General features: G+C 48.3%; 1 protein-coding gene across 1 annotated transcript in view; it reads left to right on the top strand.

Moving 5' to 3' along the window:
• The window catches only part of CCDC12 (coiled-coil domain containing 12), a 53,979-nt gene that overhangs the window by 1,085 nt on the left and 37,613 nt on the right, over positions 1 to 15,281 (top strand).

Below are 15,281 nucleotides of genomic sequence, written 5' to 3'. Positions count from 1 at the left end.
GTCAAGTAGTTAGTTAAGGGAGAGGGTAATGAAAAACATGCATGGGTTCATGGAGCTGGTTACAGAAAAAGGAGGGGTGCTTAGTTCTCTCCTAAGCTGCTTTTCTAGGGATGAACCTACTAGTCCTGCTAGTTGCCAAATTGGGAACCATTTTTACTTGCTTTCCTTTAACTTCAAAATGGTCTGATTTCATATCTGCTTTGTTCATCTTTCTGAAATAATGGAGAGGAAGGACAACTCTGAAGTTCACTAGCTGTGTGCAAACCCTGGCCCTGTTACTTGGGGCTGTGGGACTTGGGACAAATTGTTTCATCTTCCTGAGCCCAAGTTTCTTCATGTCTCCAGTGGGGGATAACAACCCCTACACATTCATTCTCACGGGGTTATTTGGAGATCTTACAGGATAATCTTTGTGAAAGGGCCCTAGAGACCACAGAGGGCCAAGGTTGTTGGTTCTGTTATAGGATAGATAAAAACCGTGTCCTTCACTATATGAAGTACAAAGAATATTCAATATCTATATCTGCCAGAGGTAGGGGAAACAGGCATTCTACTTTCCAACTTTAAAAAAACCAGGCTGATATGAAAAAATGCTCAACATCTCTAATCATCAGGGAAATGCAAATCAAAACCACAATGAGATATCACTTATCTCCAGTGAGAATGGCCTTTATTAACAAGTCCCAAAACAATAAATGTTGGGGTGGATGTGGAGAGATAGGAACACTCTTACATTGCTGGTGGGACTGCAAACTAGTTCAACCTCTGTAGAAAGCAATATGGAGGCCGGGAACGGTGGCTCACGCCTGTAATCCTAGCACTCTGGTAGGCCAAGGCGGGCAGATTGCTTGAGGTCAGGAGTTCGAAAACAGCCTGAGCAAGAGTGAGACCCCATCTCTACTATAAATAGAAAGAAATTAATTGGCCAACTAATATATATAGAAAAAATTAGCCGGGCATGGTGGTGCATGCCTGTAGTCCCAGCTACTCGGGAGGCTGAGGCAGTAGGATTGCTTGAGCCCAGGAGTGAGGTTGCTGTGAGCTAGCCTGATGCCACGTACTCACTCTAGCCTGGGCAACAAAGCGAGACTCTGTCTCAAAAAAAAAAAAAAGAAAGCAATATGGAGATATCTTAAAGCGATAACAAGTGGATCTACCATTTGACCCAGCTATCCCATTACTGAGCATTTACCCAAAAGAATAAAAGTCAGTCTATGAAAAAGAAATCTGCACTTGAATGTTTATAGCAGCACAATTCACAATTGCAAAGATATGGAAACAACTGAAGTGCCCATCAAAACATGAGTGGATTAATAAAATGTGGTATATGTATACCATGGAGTACTATTCAGGTATAAGAAACAACGGTGATATAGCACCTCTTGTATTTTCCTGGCTAGAGCTGGAACCCATTCTATTAAGTGAAGTATCCCAAGAATGTAAAAATAAACACCACATGTACTCACTAGTAAATTAGTATTTTTTTTTTTTTTTGAGACAGAGTCTCGCTTTGTTGCCCAGGTTAGAGTGAGTGCCATGGCATCAGCCTAGCTCACAGCAACCTCAAACTCCTGGGCTCAAGCAATCCTCCTTCCTCAGCCTCCTGAGTAGCTGGGACTACAGGCATGCGCCACCATGCCCGGCTAATTTTTTCTTTATATATTAGTTGGCCAATTAATTTGTTTCTATTTATAGTAGAGACGGGGTCTCGCTCTTGCTCAGGCTGTTTTTGAACTCCTGACCTCGAGCAATCCGCCCACTTCGGCCTCCCAGAGTACTAGGAGTACAGGCGTGAGCCACCACGCCCGGCCTTAACTGATCAACACCTAAGTGGACATATAAGAAAAACATCTATTGGGTGTTGGGCAGGTAGGGGGGGAGGGGATGGATATATACATATATAATGAGCGTGATGTGCACCAGCTGGGGGATGGACACGCTTGAAGCTCTGACTCGAGGGGGGAGAGGGGGCAAGGGCAATATATGTAACCTTAACATTTGTACCTCCATAATATGCTGAAAAAATTTTTTAATAATGTATTAAGTAAAAAAACCAGGCTGATCAGTGTGGCCCCCATTTTCTTTCTGCAATGCAGTCTGGTGTCCTGTGGGACAGCGAAAGGGGAAGTAATAGAGAGTAAAAGCCGGCCAAATTGTCTTCTGCTTATGTTGGGACCATGTTGAACATATCAGACAGTTATCCCCCAAACTACCTGGATCAGGGAAGCTCAAACCTCAGCTTTTCAAGCAGTGAGTAGTCCACCTGAGCACTTTGCTTGCATCCATTCAGGGCCCAGATTACTGGATTTGAGGTCAGAATACAAGGGACAAAATAGCATCTTTAGAGCCTATTGCCATGGGAAGGATTTGCCAGACCATCAGAACTGGCTGTTAAAGAGGGATTATCTCACTGGGCTGGCAATATGGCTTGATATGTTATTTTTTTTTCTGTGTTTTAAAATTGTGGTAGGCTGGGCGCAGTGGCTTACGTCTGTAATCCTAGCACTCTGGGAGGCCAAGGTGGGAGGATTGCTTGAGCTTAGGAGTTCGAGACCAGCCTGAGCAAGAGGGAGACCCTGTCTCTACTATAAATAGAAAGAAATTAGCCAGACAACTAAAAATAGTTGAGACAGAGTCTCAACTCTGTTACCCGGGCTAGAGTGCCGTGGTGTCAGCCTACCTCACAACAACCTCAAACTCCTGGGCTCAGGCGATCCTCCTGCCTCAGTCTCCCAAGTAGCTGGGACTACAGGCATGTACCACCATGCCCAGCTAATTTTTTCTGTATATTTTTAGTTGGCCAATTAATGTCTTTCTATTTTTAGTAGAGATGGGGTCTCGCTCTTACTCAGGCTGGCCTCGAACTTCTGAGCTCAAACCATCCACCCACCTTGGCCTCTCAGAGTGCTAGGATTACAGGTGTAAGCCACTGGGCCTGGCCCTATGTTTAACTTTTTGAGGAATTACCATGCTGTTTCCCATAGTGGCTACACTGTTTTATATTCCCAGCAGCTGTGAACAAAGCTTCCTATTTCTCAGCATTCTCTCAACACTTGTTATTTTCCTTTTTTAAATTACAGCCATCCTTATGGGTGTGAAGTGGTATCTCATTGTGGTTTAGATGTGCATATCCCTAATGGTAATTGACATTGAGCATCATTTGTGTGCCTGTTTACCTTCTGCATATCTTCTTTGGAGAAGTATCTATTTGAGTCCATTGCTTATATTGTTGCGCAAGCTACAGTGAATGCCATGGCGTCAGCCTAGCTCACAGCAACCCCAAACTCCTGGGCTCAAGCAATCCTCCTGCCTCAGCCTCCCAAGTAGCTGGGACTACAGGCATGCGCCACCATGCCCGGCTAATTTTTTCTATATATATTAGTTGGCCAATTAATTTCTTTCTATTTATAGTAGAGACAGGGTCTCCCTTTTGCTCAGGCTGGTTTCGAACTCCTGACCTCCAGCAATCCGCCCGCCTCAGCCTCCCAGAGTGCTAGGATTACAGGCATGAGCCACTGCACCCGGCCTGTCTTTGAGTTGTAGTTGCATTATTTATATATTCTAAATACTAAACCATTATTAGATATGAGCTTTAGTGATTTTTTCCCCATTCTCTGTGTTTTCACTCTTTTAGTAGTGTCCTTTGATGCACAAAAGGTTTTTTAATTTTGATGTTCAGTTTATCTGTTTTTGATCTTGTTGCCTATGTTTCTAGTGTCATGTTCAATCTCCACAGTTCTTGAGTTACTTTTTATTAGGGTAAATTCCTGGGGGGAAAGATAGTCATGGGTCTAAACTTTGAGTTAATTTAGTCATTTCCTGCGGGACCTTTAAGTGAGGAGACTGGGGAGGAAGTGCAGACTGCCTGCTGCTGCCAGATAAGACCCCAAAAGTCTCCTCCCTTAGGGAGGAAGTGGCTCCACATTTTTAGATCAGGCCTCTAATGTGACACCAGACTCAAGAATGGCTCACGCCTATAATCCTAGCACTCTGGGAGGCCGAGGCGGATTGCTCGAGGTCAGGAGTTTGAAACCAGCCTGAGCAAGAGCAAGACCCTGTCCCTACTATAAATAGAAAGAAATTAATCGGCCAACTAATATATATAGAAAAAATTAGCCGGGCATGGTGGCGCATGCCTGTAGTCCCAGCTACTCGGGAGGCTGAGGCAGGAGGATTGCTTGAGCCCAGGAGTTTGAGGTTGCTGTGAGCTAGGCTGACGTCACAGCACTCACTCTAGCTTGGGCAACAAAGTGAGACTCTGTCTCAAAAAAAAAAAAAAAGAATTGAGCACTTTCTCTGCCCGCACGTGTTTGCAGCATAAGGATGGCTCCTTGCTGGTCCCCTAGCATTCAGTGGCAGGTCCCTCACTGAGTTCCTACTGTGTGCATGGCTTTTCTGGAGGCCTCAGGATTTGGGGCATGGGGTTGGTTTTCCTCACGGTTTTATCTTCCTTACCAGGCTGTAAAATCATAATTTAGTGATACTATGGATGAATCAGAGTCCTGAGATTGTGGCAGATGAAGAGAGACAAGATTAGAGGTTGCAGTGTTTACATATATTATTCAGCATAAAACTGTGGTCATGCAGCTGTAGTTTTACAAGTTTTAGAAAGTACTGGTCAGCTCACTTGATGTGACTAATTTGTGAAGCAGGCAAGGCAAAAGGCTGAGAGGTGCTGGAATGCCCAAGGTCCTGGAGGGGAAGTAATGTCTCCTGATTCCAGCGCTTATAAGACCCTCTGGGGGACAGAGATTCTGTACAGCTGTGGTCCCCAACTCTCTGGGCTGTGTCCCAGTACTAGTCTGTGGCCTATTCAGAAACTGGCTGCATATCACTGCCTGAGCTCTGTACCACCTCCCTGCACCCACAACACCCACTCCCCTACCCTCGGTCCATGGAAAAATTGTCTTTCCTGAAACAGGTTCCTGGTGCCAAAAAGATTGGGGACTGCTGCTGTATAGGACACAGCACTGAAGCAGCGTCCTGTACTGCCAACCCAGGTTGACAGGTGGAATCGTTGTACTGATGGGGTTCATTTCCTGGGAGAGCCAGCTGGGTCTGGGGAAGCTTATGGGAAAGGCAGTGTGGGACTTGATCTGAGCCAGGAAGGGTGGAGATTGAGGTAGCTGGAAAGGAGAGTGTTCCAGGGGAGCATTTCAGAGGTGTGAACGTTCAGGGACATAGAGGTGACAGTGGAGATGCTCCAGGTTTGACAGCAAGTACTTGGTAGATTGGGGCAGGGGCACAGTTGAAAGCACTGAGCTGGGTGCTTTGGTAGCCGAGTTCCTCAGGAGCCAGGATTTCCAGCAGGGAAGGCAGCCAGCCCAGGCACACTTTTCTGTAATGTTTCTGAATCTCATTTCTTGATGCTTATCCAGAAGTTCCAAGCTGGGTAGGTAAGTGAACAGTTTAAGGCTCTATGGGTGAAGCTCTGTGTCGTTTCTCTGCGGTGCTGGCAACAGAGCAGTGTGAGGCCACTTTGCCCTCCTTTGACCTCTTTCTTCCTCAGCAGCCAAGTGGAGGCTCTTTAAAGGTGATTGACTTGGCACAAACACTTGCCCCTTGGCTGTCGGCTTTCCTAGCCTTCGGCCTGAATCCGACAGAGGGAGACTGGGTGTCTGGCTGACTAGCCCTCAGGGGTTGGGTGCAGCCTCAGGGCTGAGGTCTGACAGTCAGCTTGTGGGTTCAGAAGCAATTCCTGGTTTTCACCTGGCTCTAGAGATTACAGCGGTGCTGTTCAGTAGACTTTGTGCAGTGATGGTGTTCTGAATCTGTGGTATCCAGCACCATAGCTATATCCTACCTGTGGCTTTTGAGCCCTTGAAATGTGGCTAATGTGACATTTTATTTTATTTTATTTTATTTTTTTTTATTTATTTTTTTTTTTTGAGACAGAGTCTCGCTTTGTTGTCCAGGCTAGAGTGAGTGCCGTGGCTTCAGCCTAGCTCACAGCAACCTCAAACTCCTGGGCTTGAGTGATCCTTCTGCCTCAGCCTCCCGAGTAGCTGGGACTACAGGCATGCGCCACCATGCCCGGCTAATTTTTTATATATATATCAGTTGGCCAATTAATTTCTTTCTATTTATAGTAGAGACGGGGTCTCGCTCTTGCTCAGGCTGGTTTTGAACTCCTGACCTTGAGCAATCCGCCCGCCTCGGCCTCCCAAGAGCTAGGATTACAGGCGTGAGCCACAGCGCCCGACCATGACATTTTATTTAATTTTAGTTAATTGGCATTTAAATAGCCACATGTGACTCATGCCTACCTTATTGGACAGTGCATCACTGGAGGACTTGCTCTCTTTAGCCTGACCCAGAAGAAACTGTCTCTACTCAAACTTCCATTTGTTGAGAGCTAAGAGGAAGAGAGTAGGTGGGAACCCACATGACTGTCAGATCAGTCTTGGGAGCCCAGGGTTGGGCAGAGGGCTTGGAAGTTGGCCATCTTCGTGGCCAGTGTCTCCAGGAGACGCTGATTTGAGGCCCTCTGCATATATTAATACACCCTTTGGAGTTAAGCACTGATGACTCAGAGTGGCATAGTTGTGATCTACATAGAAAGTGTACGGTGTAGAGGGCGGGGGCATCGCCAGGGTAGAGGGCCTGCACTAGTGCTTTCTGACTTGGGGGCACCAGGAGGGAGGGAGTGGGAGGGGCTGGCAAGTATTGCAGTTGGGAACAGAGGCAATGGAGAAGGGCCCAGCATGCTGGGTGAGGAAACAGACTTGTCCATGGACTGATCATGCCTTAGGAAGCTGCCTCTGTCCTTAGACCACGTGGCTGCATCCCTATGCCCAACAGCTTGGTTGTAAAGTCAGCTGAGGAGGTTACTGCCTCCTATGTTGACAGCCTTTTGCATGTTGGCATCACGTTTGTATGGCAGTTTGTGGCGGAATCTCATGACTTGTTCAGTCCCCAAAGCAGCCCCTTGAGGTAGGTGTTGGCTCATCCCTTTTTGATAGATCAGGAAACCCTGGGCTGAAGGAACCTCCCACAGTGGTGTTTTGGGTTGTTGTGGACCCTAGGTTGACCCTTAGGCCCTGGCCTTGTGTCCTCCACCACCCCTCATCCTACGTGCTTGGGAATAAGCAGCTGCCAGATAGGGGTCTTCATCCATCACACACATCAATTGCCATTAGGCTGCCTGGTGGAAGCCACGTGATGTAGTGGAGAGACCATGGGCTTTGGAGCCTGGTTTACACGTCTGCTTCATTCATCTCATCTGTGGGACCCAGAGCAAGTCTTTAAAAACTCTGAGCCTCCCTCTCCTTGTCTGTAAAATCAAGATACAGCTTTTGACCTCATCAGTAGGTGGGAGAACAGAGAGAGGTGCTGTCTGTGAAGTGTCTAGCTCAAGGTCTTGCACACGGGCCTTTTTATAGACATGGTTGTCTGTATTTTCTTCGTGCCCTCTAGGAAGTGGGGACATCCAGGTGGTCCTCCGGCCCTCTCTGCTGGAGAGACAGTGGGTGCAGCTGGCCCTGCTTCCCATGGGAGCAAAGAGGTCATTCTGGACCCTGGGTTTACTTAGCCCAGTCCTAATTCCTAGAAGGTAGAGTTCATTTTTAGTGTAAAGTGTTAGATTAAGAAGAAAGTGGATTGCAGGGCCACAGCCAAGGTGGAGTGTCTAGTCCCTGTTCTTTCTAAGGACTGACCTTCTCTGCCCAGGTTGTTAGACCCTGAAGTCTTGGAAGCAGTGATAGGGAAAGCACTGGGCGTGGGAGATTTGCGGTTCTCATCATAGACATCTTTGATGAACCAGTGTTGAAACTTTGGCTGGAGGCATCCCTTCTGAGGGTTTCGACTTTAAGATGAAAGTACTGGATGAATCGGAGGTTCCTACCTGCACATCAGGACCATCTGGGGAAACAATTTGCAATCCCTTCTCTGGCCCTACCCCAGACTGTCTTTCATGGTCCTGGTATAAGCCTAGGAATTCATGCATTTAAAAAGTTTCCTAGATGATTCTGATGCTGTATTTTTCTGGAACTCTCTGATTGGTCCCTGACATTCTGTCACTGGAAGTAAGACATCTTTTTTCCCTGGAGCATCAGCTGCCCATCTTCACTGCAGGAACTCTGTAGCCAGCCACCAAGCAAGTATTGAGTACCAGCTGTGTGGTAGGCCCTGGGGATATAGCCACGAACAAGACTGCCTTCCTGCCTCAAGGGGCTTCCACGGGAGGAGTTGGGTAGACAGTATACTGGTAAACAGGAAAGATATCAGGAACCTGGTGGGGGGGGGGAGAGAGAGTGAGAGTGTGTGTGTATGTGCGTGAGCAAGTGCACGCACGCGTGTGTTGGGGGCAGGGGTGTGCAGCTGCCCCAGGCTGGGAAGACCTCTCTGAGTGGGAGATTTGAGACAGAGTGGAGGGGTAAGATGCCAAGATCCAGGGAAGAGCATTCCAAGCTGAGCAGGAACTAGCTTGACTTGTTTAAGGGACAGGAGTAGAGTGAACAGTGGGAGGTGGGGAGAGGGCATGAGAGTGGAGAGGGCCTGGGAGGCTGGTCCAGTTAGAGGGGGACCTTGGGAGCCACCAAGCTTGGACCTCACTCTGATGGTGACAGGGAGTCATTGGAGGCCTGGGCACAGGTGACGTGCCCTGCCTTGGCTGATTGTGTAGAGCAGGGATCCTCAAACTTTTAAACAGGGGGCCAGTTCACTGTCCCTCAGACCGTTGGAGAGTGCGGTGCACATTCCACACATGCCCACTGTGGGCCCAGGACGAGTTGTGTGCTAAGCAGGACAGGCAGCGGCGACAAAAACACCTGGCGGGCCGAATAAATGTCCTCAGAGGGCCGCAGTTTGAGGACGCCTGGTGTAGAGGGTAGGAGGCTGCTGCAGGAGCCTTGGGATGAGGCAGTGGCACAGACAGATGGACTGTGGGGGTCACTGAGCTGGGTAGCTGGTGGCACCTGTTCCTGAGGTGGTGAAGTATAGGGAGAGTGGTATTGAAGGGGAAAGCAGGAGTCTGGCTTTGGCCACGTTTAGCCTGAGATGACTATTAGACATCTAAGTGGAGAGAGAAGTCAAGCAGGCTTCTGGACTGGAGATAGATACAGGATTTGAAGCCTGGGTCTAGATGTGGCTCCCTGGGGACAGAGCTTAGACAACAGACAAAGGAATGGGGGAATCTATCAGCCTGTGCCCTGAGGCTCACCCCTGGGCGTTCAGGAGTTGTTGGAAGAATTGCAGAGGAAACTTGGAGGAGGAGGCAGCTGAGAGAAGCCAGGTGAGGACTGGGAGTGGGTTTTGACAAGACACAGTGGTAGGCGAGCTTGGTCCACCTGTCTGGAAGAAGTGTGTGGGAGGGGAGGGTGACAGTAGAGTCCAGGCCAGCCGGATTGAGGTGCAGTGTGGTAGCCACAGCCTCACTGTGAATTGAGCCTTCTTTGTACTGCTTTAAGGCCTCCCTGGACCCCAACTGGGAGAACCACTGATCCTCTCAGGAGAGGTAGCACCTAGCTGACACAGTGCCCTCATGGCCTTGCTCTCTGGGCTTGCCCAGTGTTCAGCTGCTGGTGTCCAAGAGTGGCTGCCCTCCAGATCTTCACATTGCTGCTCTGGCCCCTTCCCTGTCTGCCCCTGCGCCTGCCCCATCCCTGAGGGCTGCGCTGCGGCTCCCAGGTGTGACTGCTGCCTCTGAGTCAGGCTGGCTGGTTCTCTCATGGTTCCCTGAGCTAGAGGTTGCCTGGACAGGTTGCTTTTGCCACCCTGCTCTGCCAGTCTGTGAACCTTGGGACATGTAGATGGGTAAGTCTCTTCATGTCCTTCTCCAGCTGGAAGGTGGCCACAGTAACCCCTGCCTCCCAAGACAAAGATTAAATGAGATGGTGTGTGCACAAGGGAATTGGGAGATGGGAAGTATAATAGGTGTTTCTTTCTGCTCTACTCTCATTTTAACCCTGTGAGGGCCCCTTTATAGATGGGACAGCTGAGACTTAGGCAAGGGACTGTACAGACTCACACAGGGCCCACCCCTGGTCTTTTGACCCTGGTTGTCTCCTGGGGCTCCTGGAAATGGGCACCTGGGAGCCCACAGCCTCGTGTTTGAGTTCGGTGGTGTTCTTCCTGGGGGGCGGCTTGCTGCTCCAGCTGTGCAGGGAGGGGCTGCGCACTGGGCCACGGGGAAGAGAATGAGATCTTCCCTTGGCCTGGTCTGGTACGCTGGAAGGAAACAACTGGCCTGGGCACAGGGTGAGCCTCTTTCTGAGTTTCCTTGGGAGGGGGGTGGCGCAGGACTTCCATTGAGGTGGCTGCACTGCTGTTCTGGAAACTTCATGGTTTAGCTCGCCTCTGGTGGCTGAAGCAGCCTCCATGTAGCAGAAGAGGCTCGACAGCCACAAAACAAGATGTCTCTTTCTTGCTTTGCCACTGACACGGTTGTTCTGCCTCAGTCTCTCCTTTGGGTGACTTCTATGGTATTATAAGACTTAACTGGTGTTCCCAAGGCCTCACTGATAGGGGACAGGGAATTGGAAAGCAAAGGTATCTTGAAATTCAAGCTGGGTTTTAATCTTTCTATTAGCTTTTGCAGCAAAAGAATAAGCGTGGCCTTGGTGGTAAATCCCTCAGTTGTTTTCGCCTGACTTCTGGAGCCAGCGGGGTGTGAAGCGGGGTGTGCTTCCCTCTTGGTTTCCAAGTAGCTGTTTTCTGGGTGTGGTTGGGGGTCCTGATACAGTCTACTCTTTGGAAGACTTTTTTTTTTTTTTACAGTCTTCTTGACCAGCAGTCCCCAGTCTTTTTGGCACCAGGGACCGGTTTCATGGAAGACAGTTTTCCCACGACTGTGGGTGGGTGGGTGGTGCGGAGCTCAGGCGGTGATGCGGGTTTCCTAATAGGCCAGGACTGGCATTGTGCTCTAGACGGAATTTGCTCTCTTTAGATTTTAATGATTTTATTTTTGGTTTCTAGATGGGCTTAAATTTTTCTTTTTAATGACTCCATAGTGGCATTGGAAAACTTTTAGTTGAAATATACCATACATAGAGAAAAGGACACAAATCAGCTCAGTAATTTTCATAAAATGAACAAAGCCATAATTGGTCACCCAGAGCAAGAAATCCCAGAACCCTCTCTCAGTGCTCACACCACTCTGGACTTCTGTCGCCAGAGGTTGGCTGTCCTTACTTTTGAACCTTTTTATGCATTTGTTATTTTTTATTTTATTTTATTTTATTTTTTTTAGAGACAGGGTCTTGCTATGTTGCCCAGGCCTCAAGCAATGCTCCTGGGATTATAGGCATGAGCCACTGCGCCCAGCTACGAACCTTATATAAATGGAATTATATAGTATGTGGTCTTTCATATCTGGCTTCTTTCATTCATCATTCATCATTATGTTTGTGAGTTGTTGGGTATGGCATTAGTTCATTCTTACTTCTGTATAGTATTCCATTATTTGAGTGTGTACCACATTTATCCATTCCACTGTGGATTTTCAGGCTGGAGCTATTATGGACTGTGCTGCAATTCTCAACAAGCCTTGGTGAACATATTGTACACATCAGTTGGGTCTGTGCTGAGGAGTGGAATGGCTAGGTGATAGGGGGTATATATAGGATAGATACTGTCAACTTTCCAAAATGGCTGTACCATGTTGTACTCTCACCAGCAGTGTACGAAAATTCTTCTCCAACACTTGGTATGGTTGGTCTTTCTCATGTTCGTCATGCTGGTAGAGGTGTAGTGGTATCCTTTTGTCATTTAAATTTGTATTTCCTAACTAATGAAGTTGAGTATCTTTTCCTATGTTTATGTGAATGCCTGTTCACGTCTTTTGCCCCTGCCCTTTTTTATTAGGTTGCATGACACTTTTTGCTTTTGATTTCTAGTTCTTTATGAGTCCTTTGTTCCACATATGTATTGTAAATGTCTTTTCTTCCTCTCTTGCCTTTGACCTTCCAGGTTTTAACTGCATTCTTTGATGAACAGAAGTTCTTAATTTTAATGTAGTCTAATTTATCATCTTTTTTCCTAATACATTTTGTGGGGTGTTTAATGAAATAATTGCCTGCATATAGGTCAAGATGCTGTTCTTTCATATTATAATCTAGAAGTTTCATTGTTTTAATTTTCACCTTTAGACCTCTAACCCCTGTGGAATTAATTTTGTATGGTGTAAGGTAAGGGTCAAGATTCTTTTTCCGGCCGGGCGTGGTGGCTCATGCCTGTAATCCTAGCTCTCTGGGAGGCCGAGGCGGGCAGATTGCTCGAGGTCAGGAGTTCGAAACCAGCCTGAGCAAGAGCGAGACCCCGTCTCTACTATAAATAGAAAGAAATTAATCGGCCAACTAATATATACAAAAAATTAGCCGGGCATGGTGGCGAATGCCTGTAGTCCCAGCTACTTTGGAGGCTGAGGCAGGAGGATTGCTTGAGCCAGGAGTTTGAGGTTGCTGTGAGCTAGGCGTGACGCCACGGCACTCACTCTTGCCTGGGCAACAAAGTGAGACTCTGTCTCAAAAAAAAAAAAAAAAGATTCTTTTTCCCCCCATATGGATATCAGTGACTCAGCACTATTATTTGTCATTTTGTCTTTTTTTGAGACAAGGTCTCACTCTGTTGCCCAGGCTTGAGTATGGTGGTATGATCATAGCTCACTGCAGCCTGAAGTCCTGGGCTCAAGTGATCCTCCTGCCTCAGCATCCTGAGTAGCTAGGACTATAGGTGTGTGTCACCGCGTCTAGCTAATTTATTTTATTTTTTGTAGACATGGGGTTGTTCAGGCGGGTCCAAACTCCTGTCCTCAAATGATTCTTTCACCTCAGCATCCCAAAGCACTGGGATTATAGGCTTGAACCATAGTGCTTGGCCATGTTCAGCTTATTTTAGCTAAACATTTAGACATTTCCTGAGTGCCCCATGGCAGTGTCACTGTACTGGATATGCTGTGTCCACTGACTCTGAGCTTCTTAAGCTTTGTGTACCAGATTAAGGCCTTACGTGGACTCACAGGAAGACAGGAGCCCCCTAGTGCTTCCCTCCTGACCTGCCAACGAGTCTCTTCCATGCTCTGGACCGACTGACTAGAGGTGTTCTGACTAGAAATATGCATTGTCTCAAGCAGTGGCTTCTAGCTCAGTTGCTTCAAACTTGGGCAGTGTGTTTTAAATGTTGGTTGGCTTTCCATTGATGCCTGCAGACATTTGACCAGCATGTAGTCGATCTGTTGTACCAAGAATTATAGTGCAGAGATGCAATTCATGTTCTTGTTTCTGGGGAAGATGGGTTTCACATTTTTCCTCTTGGTATACTGAGGAACACTTCCCCCACCCACACCCACATACTTCCCCACACACCTCTGACAGCACACCCCCACATGCCCCCAGCCCACCTCCAACACATACACACATTCATATACCACAGCATACCCCTGCCCATGCCTGCTCCCCTGCCTGCAACACACCCCCCTCCTCACACCTGCCCAACCTCACAACACCACTGCACGCTCCAGCGCCCTCCCCACACAACTCCCCACACACCCCAAACCCACCCACTCCCTGTATACCCCCCATACACCTCCACCCGCACCTACATACACTCCAACCCCCCTCACCAACACACACCCCAGAACACACAAGCACCTCCTCACACCTCCATATCCCCCTTCCTCTCCCCCACACAGTCTTCCTAAGCAACTGGGAGAGACTAGCTGTTTCTAAGCCAGGTGTTCAGAGATTGGGGGCGGAGGGCTACGGCAGATCTTCATGTGGCTCAGACGTGTCTAGCCCTCCTCCTTCCTCTGGGCCCTTCCCTGTGCCCTGGCTTCTCCCTGGTTTGGTTTCGGAGGGAAGCAACAGTCTGTACTCTTGAAAGAATTCCAAGAGGAAAAAGAGTTGCTGTGGCAACGCCTCCCTGTGGGCAGTAACATCCACACTCCAGAGCTGTTTTGATTGAGGGCTCTGAAGAGTTGTTCTGTCTAGGGAAAGTGTGAGTGGCTAGAGCAGAAAACACTTGTCCTTTCAAGGACAGCCCTCCACCCATTGTTTTCAGGGCAGGACACCCACTAGATTTCTTGCAAGTTAATTTGAATCCTAAAGAAAAGGCACCTGTGTTGACATCAGCTGGCAAAGGCAGGATTTTCCTGCCCTGGGTCCAGGAGTCCCTGACTTAGGCAGCTTCCATCTATGTAGGGAGTGAGAGTGAGTGCTAAGCTCTGTGGGGCGAGGAGGAGTCAGTTTCCCGCACCTGGCTGTCATTTTTGTTATGCTTGTTAGTGCCTCTCTGCACACATCCTCTACAGGAATGAGATCATTGAGGCTGGCCCTTGCCTCAAGCAAGGTCAGGCTGGGCCTCAGTGGAGAGAGGCTATACGGTTATAATACCTTACATATAGGGAGGAGGAGTACAAGAGCTGTTGGAGTCTTGTAGGGAAGGCTTGCAGCTGGGGATGGGGGTGGCCAACACTTGCATGCATGGACTTCATGGAGGAGAGAGCTTCTGCACCTAGTGTGGTTATACCTACCTTTATCTCATTGGTTGGCCTATGAGTCTTGCCCCCATTTGAGCTCTCTGCCCCAGGCTGCATAACTCACAAGACAGAGCCGGGCCTGGCAGAGGCACCAAGGAAATAGTTGAGGAGGGATGGAGTGGAGGATATGAAGGGGTGATAGCTATTGCACAGCACAGAAGAAGAAGAGGAGTTTTAGGCAGAGGAAGGCACAAGAGCAGAACAGGCAGGTGTGGGGATGGTCTGAATTTGGGAAGACCATCTGTGGAAGGCTCCTTCCTTGCCACCTTCCTGTTCCCCTGCACACTATGGCTAGCCTTTTCTCACTTGGACTCATGTTCTCTGCATGCATGTAGGATCTGCCCTTCTAAACTGTGGTTAGCTTGAGGGCAAGGCTCGGTCTTCCTCTGGATGACACTGCTGGCTGCCTGGGGTGAACTGAAGGAAGGGATGAGGCATGAATGCAGGGATCTGTTATGTGACCCTTTTGCAGAAAGTGGAGGGCATCACTTGGGCAGTGGAATTTGTAGGGCCTCATCCTGAAGACACAGGCAAGAGTGTCAGGTTCCACTGTCATCACCATGGTTGGTGCCTACTGATTGCAGACTTATTTTTGGCCAGCTGTAGTGCAGAGCTGTCACATACATTGTCTACTTTTGTGTGTGTGTGTGTGATACAGTTTTACTTTGTCACCCCAGGTAGAGTACAGTGGCATTATCATAGCTCACTGCAACCTCAAACTCCTGGGCTCAAGTGATCCTCCTGCTTCAGCCTCCCAAGTAGCTGGGACTGTAGGAACATACCATGGACATCTGGCTAATTTTTCTAT

Source organism: Microcebus murinus, chromosome 1, assembly GCF_040939455.1.
Source record: "Microcebus murinus isolate Inina chromosome 1, M.murinus_Inina_mat1.0, whole genome shotgun sequence".
NCBI classification, from domain to species: domain Eukaryota; kingdom Metazoa; phylum Chordata; class Mammalia; order Primates; family Cheirogaleidae; genus Microcebus; species Microcebus murinus.
This window is presented reverse-complemented; position numbering and strand designations above follow the sequence as displayed.